The sequence below is a fragment of the Odocoileus virginianus genome, chromosome 25 (assembly GCF_023699985.2).
Source record: "Odocoileus virginianus isolate 20LAN1187 ecotype Illinois chromosome 25, Ovbor_1.2, whole genome shotgun sequence".
In the NCBI taxonomy this organism is placed as follows: Eukaryota; Metazoa; Chordata; class Mammalia; order Artiodactyla; family Cervidae; genus Odocoileus; species Odocoileus virginianus.
Genome location: NC_069698.1, coordinates 4136373 through 4147246, shown reverse-complemented (window position 1 = coordinate 4147246; position 10874 = coordinate 4136373). Strand labels below are relative to the sequence as shown.

The 10874-nt window shown below is 46.1% G+C and overlaps 1 long non-coding RNA gene across 1 annotated transcript; it reads right to left on the bottom strand.

Annotated features, from left to right (window-relative positions):
* Nucleotides 1–3372: 3372 nt before the first annotated feature.
* On the bottom strand, nt 3373–10267 carry LOC110131166 (uncharacterized). Its single transcript, XR_002312099.2, has 3 exons — nt 10101–10267; nt 4379–4498; nt 3373–3550 (listed from the first exon to the last, which is right to left on the bottom strand). It is a non-coding gene; the product is annotated as an uncharacterized lncRNA (long non-coding RNA).
* Between the last annotated feature and the right edge of the window lie 607 nt (nt 10268–10874).

Below are 10874 nucleotides of genomic sequence, written 5' to 3'. Positions count from 1 at the left end.
CATTCTTCGGAAAATTCCCAGCGTTGTTGAACAGATTACCAAGGCTTCTCTTCAAGCTATCCAGCTGACCCCCCATTCATCTAGTATCCTCAGCGTTGCCAGGAGAAGCAGACTGTCTTCACCAGATTAAAGCTTGCTGTGGGATATAAGACAATTTTGCATAAAAAACTACTTGACGAGAATTGGAAAAGCCTTTAGGTATAATAAGCAGGCAGAAAATCTGAGTCGGGAAGAATAGAATTATTTCACCTTAAAGAGACTCACAAGACATTGACCATTTGGAGCCCAGTTCTGACGTGGAAAAAATGAAATTTTTATCCAGATTCCATTCAGCACTGAGACATATTCAGGGCCCCCTGTCAGAGGCTTCATCAGAGTACCAAGGCCCTTTGGTTCAAGGCCCATGGTGCTAGTACACACCCTCGAGGAAACAAAAGCCAGAGTTTAGAGGAAGAAAGGAGGGGATTTCTTGGGGAAGGAAGAGAGGAAAAAGTCAGATTATCAATGAACTTGAAGTCAAATCATGCCCAGTTTCTGGTGCGGGTATAAATGCATTCTGTTAAAAGATAAACTGAGGTATATTAAACATTTTAAGAGTTGATTTGAGCATTTATTCATTGTAATAGGACAGTGCCGAACCCAAAGAGGTCAGGGGGAAAGACTTATATAGGAAAAGTGAAGAAGCAAATAAAGGAAATGATTTGATTGGCTGCACCTTATTTTATTTATTTATTTTTAAAAATTTGGCCAATCAGAGGGGCATGTGGGAATCTTAGTTCCCCAACCAGGGATCAAACCTGCGCCACGTTAGTGGACAGGCAGAGCCTTAACCAATGAACCACAAGAAAGTACTGATTGGTTGTAGCCAAAAGCTGACTTGCTCATTTGTGACCGATTGTCCTTTGAGTTTTGATTTGGTAACCCCAAGACATTTCCATGCTTAGAACTGGGTTTGCTTACATGGGTGGGGCCATCAGAGCCCCCACCGTCTAAGGGCCTCCTTGTTAATAGTAGGGAGTTAAGAGCTTCCTGGACTTGGCCCCAAAAGTTCTGAGTTGAGGTCAAGCTCTGCTATTCACCATATCTGTGACTTGGGCAAAGTTTGGGGTATTTATGGCCTCCAGTTTCCTCATGTCAGACAAAGGAACCAGGGGGTTGTCAGGGTTATTCCAATGGCCTCTGAATGACTAGTGGCCAAACGGCCACCCAGCCCTCCCCTCCTCTCTCACTTCTTCCCTCCTGGTCAGCTCCTGAGAAGGCCAGGAATCTTTCTAGCTGGGTTGCATTTTAGGGTCCCTTCTTCTTGCCAGAGTTGCCCGGTGGTTCAGACGGTAAAAGCATCTACCTGCGATGCAGAAGACCCAGATTCGATCCCTGGGTCGGGAAGATCCCTTGGAGAAGGAAATGGCAACCCACTCCAGTACTCTTGCCGGGAAAGTTCCATGGATGGAGGAACCTCATCGGCTACAGTCCATGGGGTCGCAAAGAGTCAGACACGACTGAGCGACTTCACTTTCACTTTTCACTGTCTTCTTGCCTGAGTTGCCCAGAGCGGTCAAGATCCATGGCTAAGGAACATGGAGGAAGAACCACTTTGGGAGGGGAAGGACTTCCCGGCTGGCGGCTCACCCTGTCCAGCAGGCCCTTCACACACAGACCTCACTTGCCCTTCACCCCTGAGAGGAAGATGTCTCTCAGATCACTCTACAGATTGGGAAACCTATGGCAGAAGAGATGAAAGGACTTGACATCACACAGTCATGAGCATAGAGTGAGGCCTGGCTGTGCAATCTGCGGGGCTGAGTGCAAAATGAAAACGTGGGGCCCCTTGCTAAAAAATTAAGAACTTCGAGACGGCGATGGCAGAGCACCGAGCCAAGTGTGGAGTCCGTCTAACCCGGGTCCCCTGACAGCCCAGGCCATCAGCCCGGGAGGGCGGCCCAGCCTGGAGTCCGGTAGAAACTTGCTCCTGCAGTGGGCTCTCTGCATTGTCTCCATCTGCCCCTCCCAACCCGCTCCGGACCCTTCTCAACGGGCTCAGGAGGCTGACTTCTAGGCTGTGTCCGAGGCTTCTGGTTGGAGCGGCGGGCGCGGGGGCAGGGTGGGCGGCTGGAGGGCGGGACTGAGGCTGGGGAGGTGACCTCCTCCCGGCAGCAGGTCAGGCGGCAGTCAGCCCTTACGTTCTCCTCCCTCTCCGGTCTGGTGATGATCTCAGGGTCACAGCTCCTGTAGATTTAGCTGCAGGTTCCCTCCCTGGCCCCCTAAAGGCCCTCCCCGGGCCTTGTTCCAGCCTTCTCTTCCCTCCCGTGGCACCGCCCACACCTTTGGAATTAGCCCTTTGTTAAATCAGAGAGTCGTCTGTTTCCCACCCGTACCTGTTGGTTGACTTGCCCAATTCTCCCTTTTTCTTTTGGGGGCTGCAACCTGCTTTTGCCTGGAAGAGCTATCCTGCCCCCCGGCACCCAGGAGCCGCATGAGCCGGGTCCATCAGAGCCCCGGACCTCTCAGCCCAGCACGGACCCGCGGTGGCCACAGGAATGCGTGTGCCTCTCAGGGCCGTTTCTGCTGCAACTGGTGGAGGCGGGGAGAAACTCTCTGCCTTCAGGAGTCAGAACATTTCTTCTGTGAAGGGCCAAATAGTAAATATTCATAATATTTTAGGCTTTGCAGCTCACAGAACATCCTGTCTCATGGCCTTCTTTGTTTGCTGTCCCACAGCTCTTGAAAAATTTAAAACCATTCCAAGTCTGCCATGTGTGGAGTTGGGGGCATACCAAAACAGGCCACCAGGCCAATAAATTTGCTGACCCTTTAGCGTCACGCAAGGGAAAAACAAGTCAAAAAGCACCTCGCAGCAATCATCTCTAGTGGCAAAGAGGATGCCAGCCTGAGTATACACACACACACACACAGCAAGGAAAGAAGTAGTGCCTGGAAGCATTAGGTCTCCCAACACCCTGGTTCTCAATTCTCTCTTCTACTTGTGAGCCACCCAGCACTCGTCCCGGTTACTAAGCTAATCCGAGCTGGTGTGAGCTCGATTCCTAGTCTCTGCAAGTGATCAGCGCCCAGTTGACATGTCTTTCTGCCTTCAGAGCCCAGAGCCAACTCCTGCCTTGATTCCACTGGTCTCAGGGCAATTCCCATGATTCCAGGGATCTCAGAGCAATTCCCATGCTGCCCAAGAAATGTCCGGCTCTTGGTCAAGGGTATGTGATGAAGGTCACTCCTGCTGCAGTTTGCACTCAGTAGACATAGACTTTTTTTTTTTTTCAGATAGAAAACGGGAAAAATTGGAAACTTAAACCACACTTGATTGAAATCTCTATTTGCTCACAGCCTCCAAGCCACAACTCACAGTTCAGGCGGCATTGCTGATTCCAAGCAGAGCCCCCATGGTGTCACTGATGGTCAACAGAAGCCTCGGATCAGGAACTCAGGGCTTAGGAGCAGCATCTGCCTCTGCCTCTGATTTGGCGGGTCCTGACGAAGAGTTGCTATAAGAATGCATTGCAGTTCAGCTTCAAATGGCCCAGTGTCCTGCTTGTGCCTATGTAAGAAAAATGCACTTAGACCTGTGACCTTCCCCGAAGGGGGAGGTACGGTGGGTGCACAGACCAGCTCTGTCGCTGCAGCAGCTGACCTCTGGAAGCTGCGTGGAAAGGGGCATTTTCCTCTCGTGTGTCTGGTAGGGACTCTTTTTCCCCACTTTGACAGAAAATTTTATAAAAACCACCATACAGCCTCATCCACGACTCGACTGAGGAGGCGGACTGTTTTGAAATAATTCTCTATCCTTTTCAGAAAGAGGAAAGCAAAACGGCTAGGAAAAGACTTAAATATGGTGAAGGTCAGTCTCAGTGTCAAACATTCTGTCCCGCTGCTCTCATCAAGTCAGTTCACGTTTGATGTGACCATCTGTCCAGATTTAGGTGGTAGGAGGAGCGTTCGCCACACGGAGAGCCCTCGGAGAGACGGTCCTCCTGAATAAAGCAGAGAGAGTGGGCTGGCCCTTTCAGGGAGGCAGGAGTTTGACCACTAGACTGCAGGACCGCTTAGACTGTGCATATGGGAACTTCCTGGGGTCTGGAGAAAATGTAGACTCTGACTCCATTGTTCTGGACTGGGGCTTGAGAATCTGCATTTCTAATAAGCTTCCAGATGAAGATGAACCTGGTGTACAAAGGCACCATGAGTCGCAAGGGACAAGAGGAAAACAGTGCCTTAGTTCTGGTGATATTTGACCAGTAATACTCATCCGTGATAACCGCTAATGATGCCTCGAGTCCTGACTATGAGAAAGGAGTCACAGGACTAGTAAGGAGAGTGGCTAGAAACCGTCCATCCCATGCTCTTCCACTGCCTGACCCCGGCTCACCTCGTGGACATGCATGGGGACCCTCCGGCTGTCTGCTCGCAGCCCAGCTTGCCGCAGCGCAGGTGCAGCCCCTGGCTTACTTGCCAGGCAGAACCTTCTGGATGGAGGCTTGGCCTCATCCTGTGAAACACAGTCCAGGATTTAAAAGAAGTACACCTGGCATTTGCAGACACTGGGATCACCCGGCTAGTCCCAGATACTGGGACGAACTCAGCCCACCTGACTGATTGTGCAAAAAAGGACTACCAGTAGGAATAAACGTGGGGAAACCTGTGGTCTGGTTGAGAAATGGTTCATTCTGCACAAAATACAGTAGCAAGATGAATGGCTCCTCCTGGGCAAATGTGCGAAGTTTTCCCCATAGCTCACCCCGCTCCCTTGGTGTCTCCTGAAATCCCCAGAAGACAGATCCCAGGATGTGGTGCTGACTCCTGTCTTTGCTTCTCCAACTGACAGTTAGTAACACATAGGGCTGCGATGAACAGATCCTCCAGAGAGGAACTGCATGTTTCAGGTGACTTCTGTTTCTGAAAAGATGCCTGGGTTCCAGAAATTTCTGTGAAGGAGGTCTATCGTCTCAGTCTTTGTGCTGATTGGACGTGGGTGACTGTAGACCCACACAGCTGAGCTTTTCAGACATGTCCACGCCTGGAGAGCGTCACAAAAGAGTTTTTTTCCCCCTCTATTGGGCTTCTTTTCTGAACCATTTTCATTGTAAAGCCCCAGGCAGACACAGCTCTGGGCGAAATGGGGACATGAGGGAAATTTCTCTCTGACATTTTCCCATCTCTTCCATCTGGATCCTCTCTGCCTGCCCTCCACCCTCTCCAGCCTCCTCCACGTCCGGTGCTGAACTCCATCCACAGGCACAGGGTGAGTATAACGTCTGCAGCGGAGGGAGGAAGTGGAAACAACCACTTGGATATTGTAGTGATTCATACTTATTTTCTATTTTGATGAAAATTAATCATTTTTTAAGTTGTCACAAAACAAATAGAGTCATGACTTACATTTTATAATTTATATAATGGATTTTATGTACTTCTAACTTTTTTGTCAGATTTCTGACAGTTATAAATCATTTCCCCTGGTAGAAAAATGAAGGGACTTTCCCCCCTCTTCTGCCCAGCTGCCATCATCTGTGAACATACAGTTTCACATTATTCTTCCTGTGTAGGGTTGAAATAAAAACAAGTGTCTTGACCCAAGATGAAGCTGCTTCTGCAGAGGATGCCATGTCAGCAACTCAATATTTTGTCCCTGGGAAATGCTACACTTGACCAGAAAGGCAGTTTCCCAAACACAAAGCCAACTCTGGACTCTCCCCATACTTCCTTGTTCCTCTTTATCCTGTAAAACTTCCTGCCTCCCACCCACACCAATTTAAAATTCTCCAAAAGGAGACTGTTCATTTTATGAAGTGCTAAATAAAGTTTGCTTGTATCACCTAAATTGTTTTCTTTGGTCATTTTTAATAGTAGTAATCAGTTACTTGTAAGTATTAACTGGTGAAAACTCAGGTTTTATGGATCCCAAAGACTACAAGGCCTGCAGGGGTGGAGGACGGTCTGGTAAGAGGCCTTGTAAAAAGAGTCGAGTTGGAGACTAAATGGCCCCAGGACATTTGCATGGGACAATGTAGGAGATCGCTGAGTAAGCTGGGAGTCTGAAAGCCTTGATATTTGGGGGAGTAATTGAGACTGCCTTCTATTAAGGACTTCCCATCTGGTGGCTCAGACGGTAAAGCGTCTGCCTACGATGCGGGAGACCCGGGTTCGATCCCTGGGTCGGGAAGATCCCCTGGAGAAGGAAATGGCAGCCCACACCAGTACTATTGCCTGGAAAATCCCATGGACAGAGAAGCCTGGTAGTCGGACATGACTGAGCGACTCCACTTCTATTAAGAGAGAGAATTATCTGTGATGAATGTAATTACTCAACAGCAAACTTTTATTGCAATAACTAGCAACTGGAAATAATCATCAATAGTGGAGAGAGCTGGTAAAAAAAATTATGGAACTAGTAAATAAAACATGAACTGCCATACAATGAAGCCATGAAAATAATCAGAACTACATGTGCTTTTAGGCAAAGGTCTGTAACTAAGCATATTGCAAATGGGGAAAAATAAGAAATGCATAATTTACTCCTATTTGTTTTTTAAACTCTATAAATATATCACTAGATATCCACATAAAATTTCTGGAGTAATGCATAAAATATTAATAAATGTTGTTGTTGGTAAGAGACACTGGTGTCTTCAATATCTGTGTGCATGCTAAGTTGATTCATTCATGTCCAACTCTGTGACCCTATGGACTGTGTAACCTGCCAGGCTCCTCTGTCCATGGGGTTCTCCAGGCAAGAATACTAGAGTGGGTTGCAGTGCCTCCTCCAGGGGATCTTCCCGACTCAGGGATCGAACCCACATCTCTTACATCTTCTGCACTGGCAGGTGAGTTCTTTACCACTAGCGCCACCTGGGAGGCCCTTCTTCAATATTTACCCTTTTATAATATTCTTGCCATTATTAATAATAATATTATAATGTTAATATTTATTGAGAGCTTGCCCTATGACAGGCTGTGTTCTAAGTACTAAGAATGTATCATCTCCTTTAATTATCCAAATACCTGTAGGATAGATTTTATTATCTCTAGTTTGTACAAGTGTGCTAAGTCACCTCAGTCTTGTCTGACTGTTTGTGACCCTAGCCTTCCAGGCTCCTCTGTCTGTGGGATTCTCCAGGAAAGAATACTGGAGTGGGTTGTCACTTCCTCCTCCAGGGGATCTTCCTGACCCTGGGACTGAAACCTCATCTCCTGCGTCTCCTTCATTGCAGGCAGATTTTTTTACCACTGAGCCACCTGGGAAGTGTAAACTGAGGCATGGAAATGTCAAGGTACTTGCCCAGGCTCACAGAGATTGTAAGTGGGCAGAGCTGGAACTTGAGATCAGTCTGTTTATCACTTGCACTTTATCATCATACAATAGTGCTGCTATTATTACCTCCACCCTCCAGGTGTGGAAATGGAGAGCCAGGAAAGAGCAGTGAAGCCTGGATTCGAACTCAGGTGAGCCGGTTCCATTATGCTATGTGGTCTCCCTTCTTATACTGTTTGAACTTTTTACTAAGCAGTTGTATCAGTTTTCAAATTTACAAAAAATTCTTGGCAGAAAGTGGAAGATATTCTATAGTTTTACAAGTTCTTTGAGTAAATTAGTTCTAGGCTCTGCTATTTGTAAGTTATTCGAGATACTACAGTAAATTAGTTCTATGCTAGGAATACAGAAACTGGTCCTTCAGGGCTCACAGGAGAATTGGGAGATACTTAAAAATGAAGATACACTATCCACACAGTCGTAAGAGAGAGATGTGAGAGGTTTCGGAGCCCAGGGAGCTCCAGAATTATGGAATCCCAGAATTATGACATCTGAGCTGAGTTCTAAATGGATAAGTAGGAAGGAGCTGGCAATCTAAGAAGCTGGTACATGGATCTGTGGGTCAGGGAGGGAGAGATAAAGACAGAGGCTTTAGATAACAGATACCTCCAAGAACTGGGAAATTTAAGACGCTTCTAGTACAATAAAAAGTTTGAGTAGCTGGAGATCAGACTGGAGAAGGGGTCAGGAGCCAAGCAGTGTATTTCAGCTCAAGAGCTGTTGGTCTTTGGATGGGACAGTTCTTTGGACAGAATTGGGTCTCTCATTCAGGATATTTAGCATCACTGTTCCTTGCCCACTTAATGTCAGTAACATCCTGGATACTGAGAAACCCCAGATAACTCTAAACGAATGATACTGCTAGATCCCATCTTCCTTTGAGAACCATGAGATGCAAAGCCTGTGGGCCATGAAGATTTGTCATAAAGGCAACAGGAGATGTGAAGAGGAAACACCATCATATTTCCATTTCAGAACTATTTCTCTGAAGGACTCCCTATAATTTGGAGGGGTGAGAAAACTGGATGCTGGGAAAACAATTAGGAGGTTGTTGCTAAAATACAAGTAAAATTCTGAAGCTTAAAAGAGGGCAGTGGGGAAATAGGAAATAGATTGACCACCACTAAAGAGATACTATTATTATATGTGTCTATCAAGTGGAGGGGAAGATTAAGGGTAGGGCAGCCAAGAAGTCTCCTGGGTGAATTTTGGTGACTTTGGGTAGACATTGGAGCCAAGCGCGATAAGAATATAGAGTGAGTATGTCTGAGAAGAAGAAGGAAGGGTGATTCAATCTGGATATACCAGCAAATTTGTGCTCTATTTGTGACATCCAAATGGGGATGTCAGATAGTTCAGGACAGAAGTTGGAGACACACGCTTGAGTCATCCATGTGTAGGCTGTACTTGAAATCATGGAAATCAAATGAGTCTAGTTGACTCGGGCAGTTGAAGTGTACCCTGTATCACCTCTTGAGGAAGGAACAATCATTAGATGAATCATATGAAATTGCCAGGATTTAACTCTTCCTTCACCGTCAAGAAAAAAATTTCATATGGTTCAAACGAAGAGCAGACCCATCTTTATACCTCATGAGAATGTTTCATCCTCTGCAATATTGCAATTTGTAAGAATATGTATTTGGCTCTTTAGATGATCAAAATGTATTTCTCATATACATTTGGGCTTTGTCCATGATTTCTAGCTCACAGATCTTCAAACCTGTGAAATGTCCTGAGCAATATGAGCAATGGGAATATCTTTTGTCATATAATATTTGGTCTCCTGCTTTCAGTTCCTGACATCACTTCACAGTCATAAAGGTGAAATTGGTTTCTTGTTATTCATAATAAACTCCTTTCCACTACAACTGGGTTTATGTTAATGAGGTGCCTTTAGGAAAGCACCTAAGGATGGGAGCTTGTTGCTAGGGGAACCAACCATGAATAGAGGCGCTTTCAATTCGCCCCCTGATTTCCAGGGAGGAGAGAGAGGCTGGAGATTGTGTTCAATCACCAATGGCCAATGATTCAATCAGGCATGTCTATGTATGAAGGCTCCATAAAAACCCAAAAGGAGAGGATTTGGAGAGCTTCCAGGTTGGGGAATCAGAGTGTTTCCACCTGTCACTGTACCGGCTCCAGCTTCGAGAGGACAGAGCTCCTTTGTTCCAGACCTTGCCTGTGTATCTCTTCATCTGGCTGTTGATTTGCATCCTTTAATATTCTTTGCAATAAACTGGTAATCTAGTGAGTAAATGGGTTTACTGAGTTCTGCGACTGCTCTAGAAAATTGATTAAACCCAATGAGGGGGTTGTGGGGAACCCAAAATGCCACCACCATAGGCCTTTGAATAATTGATCTGCATGGATACAGAAAAACAATAGAAGTGATGAGTGAGCTGTTGGGCAGAGATTGGAAAACTCTAACTGTAGTTTGACAATCTGATGACCTCACCAGGGTCAGCCGGCCCTGGAGAAGTCCAGCTGACACCAAGGCAGGTAAGTGCCGATGAACTGCTCGGCCGAACTGCCAAGAAGGGATGTATTCTTGGGGCAGAATTCCTACACACCTTTGGAAGAAACAAACCCTTCATCATCCTTTTAGTGAAGCCCAGGGAGACAGTTGTTATGAAAGAGCCATCTGCAGATAAGTCAAAAGCGTTTTGGTCTGAAAAGGGTGGGTGGAGAGCCAAGATTTTCAAGTTGGGCTTCCTCTAACTGGGGATGGTCCAGCCTCTATCTGGGCCAAGGAGAAGAATTTAACAAGCCAGCTCACCTTGGAGCAGATAGAGTACCCTTGCAGTTCAAGGGTAAGTCTCCCCTGTTTCACAAGTCCCATTCTTCCGTCATCCCCTGAAAAATGAGTTTATCTCATGCCACCCACTGTCACTCACGGAACAGATGTACTTTTACATTGCATGTTCTTGCCGTTACTATGATCCCCATTCATGTTACTGATGGCCACAGTCTGGAATATCCGGACTCCAGTGTTCTTTAATAGAATGTTGCTTCCCACATGTGGTCAATATAGAGGAATAAACATGGGACTCAGTCACACTTTCCTTTACTGCCCTTACTTCTGCCCTCCAAAACGCTACTATATATAAAGTGGTATAGTTATACAAAATGTTCTTGAAGGGCTGTGTATAACTAAAGGGATCTTTACTGAGGAAAGAGGGTTTTTACTTTACCTACATGCTTTTGTTGAGGGACAATTCTCCACAAACATCGCACATTTCTGAACTGTGTGGATCCCTCTAAGCAAAGACATTTGTAGCTGAATTAAGAATATTTGATCCACCAATTCCATTCTGGGGTATTTATCTGAAGGAAATGGAAACGCTGATTTGAAAAGATGATCCCCCACTGTAAGTGGCTCTTTGCAGAAGGCAGTCTGTCTTGTTACCTGAACAAAGCAGTATTTTAAATTTACCCTTACTCCAGGTGCCTCCAGGCTTCAGTAACCTCCGGCCCAAGCACACCTTTCAAATCTTTTGATCGCACAATGCCTTGCCTAACATGTTGATTCTTCTCTTAAAGAAGTAGGAGT